Below are 2,135 nucleotides of genomic sequence, written 5' to 3' on the forward strand. Positions count from 1 at the left end.
ACTCCAGCAACTTTCACACACTCCCTTAAATGTATTTAAACCTGCATTTCAGCCGTGCAGTCATTCTTATTCTATAATATGCAGAACTCTTACTGTGATTGAGATCTGAGTCTCTCGGCTCATTACCCTAAAATATTACAGAATCAGCTTTAAGCACAGCGTACCATAAGAGAATCACACCATAATTATTACACTATCTTGTATATTGCAATGCAGCTATTGTGGGTAAGTCAGCATCGAGCCTGAAACATAAAAAAAATTGATTGTCCCATATTTCTCCTAATTACAACAGCTGTGATCAATTTTGCGTTTGTTGTTGTGTCCAATTACTTCCTTGACCAAATCCCAGCAGTCCCCTTGCAGCCGAGCCGCAGCTCAGCAAACGAGCTGCTGCCTAATATTGTCTGGAACATTTATCCACAATGTAAAAGTTCACTGTGGTGTAAACATATTCAATACTAACTCATTAGCCACATCTAATCGTACATTTATCTCTATCATTTGACTCCCAATCGTGAATGGTAATAAGACACTAATTGTAGATCCATACATGTTAGTGTTGTACTGTAAGCTGTAATTTAAAGGATCCGGTTAACACGTCTCCCTTGTTTCTCATACTTTACCTGTGAGTGTTTCGGAGTGTGCACTGTGCTCTAATGCTCTGCTCTTATAGGGAAACATATTTATCATTCTCGAACCATGCAGCGAATAATTGACCAATTACTCAGTAAAAAGAAGTGCACATTCCGCATAATGTCAGGTTTGTAAAACGCAGCGGATTGACGGCGCAGGATGAGCTACAGTATCTGTTTGTGTGGTGTGTCTCTGCTACCTGTGTTTTAATATTAAAGTAATTGGCTGGGTTGTCTTCTGCAGTTAAGTTCAGCGGCACGGCCAAAAAGTAACTTCCTGTGGTGCAACAAAGAAGATGAAAAGTGATTATGCAAGGCAGTGGTGAGTAGCATATGATGATGTATGATCCAAACAAATCTACCTCTGGCTCTCAGACAACAACACATAGGCGACTGCGATCCTGATGCAATTAATCTCCATAATCTTTGCCTATTCAATAAGAGCGCTAATAAAGAAAAAGAGACAGACCTGTTTACACACAGGTGCTGTTTGCAATGTTGATTACTTGCTTTGTTATTGCTTTAAAAGTGTCATCAGAGTTTGCTGTAAGATAGATTAGCGCCTTTTCCTCTGATAAACTGGATGGCTTCAATCTTGATCCCAGTCAGATTAATAAAGTACAACGAGAAATAACTTCATGGTGAGAATGCAAAAGAACACACACACACACACACACACACACACACACACACCATCCCACCCTAAAAGTAGTGGACAAAAAGATGTTTTCCAGTCGAATTTCTGGAGCTCATCCTTTGACCAGAGTCTGCCTATTTCATTGATCTCATCTTATCTCAAATTGGGAAGACCTCGGTTCAATAATAACAGATGGATGAAAAGTCCCTGTTAGAGTTGGATGGTACCTATTTTTTCATGCCTTCATACCTTCCTCATATTTTCATCGGGATATACAGTATATGACGGTGTTTGTTAAAAAAACACGACCCTGAGCTGAGCTGCAGGTGATCTAAGTCACTGTAACATGTCTGACATTGTCTGGTCTACAGTGCTGTGTGCGTCTCTAATATGCTGCTTTGGTGCAGAACATCAGGGGAAGTGCCTTGAACGATGTTTAGCAGTAAGTTTTGTAGGTAAGTGTGAGATCTGCATCTTCACAACCACAAACAAGGAGGTGAGTTTCTTGACGTTGCGCAGGGAACTGCTGTGGTTTATGAAACTCACAGGAAACTATGATAATTGGTAGAATTTGCAGAGAATTTGCAATGATTGGACAAATTTGGGGCGGCACGTCGGTGTGGTGGTTAGCACCAGAGATGGGACCAAGTCACACATGTGCAAGTCTCAAGTAAGTCCCAAGTCATTTTTTCTTGGGCAAGTCAAGTCACAGGGTATTTTTTTTTATTTTTTTTTTTATTTTTTATATACTTTATTAATCCCCGAGGGGAAATTCAATTTTTTCACTCTGTTTGTCAATTACACACAGGTCCGAACACACACATGCACAAACAGGACCTATACATGCACTAAGTGGAGAGATGTCA

The sequence above is a fragment of the Epinephelus moara genome, chromosome 16 (genome assembly GCF_006386435.1).
Source record: "Epinephelus moara isolate mb chromosome 16, YSFRI_EMoa_1.0, whole genome shotgun sequence".
NCBI lineage: Eukaryota > Metazoa > Chordata > Actinopteri > Perciformes > Serranidae > Epinephelus > Epinephelus moara.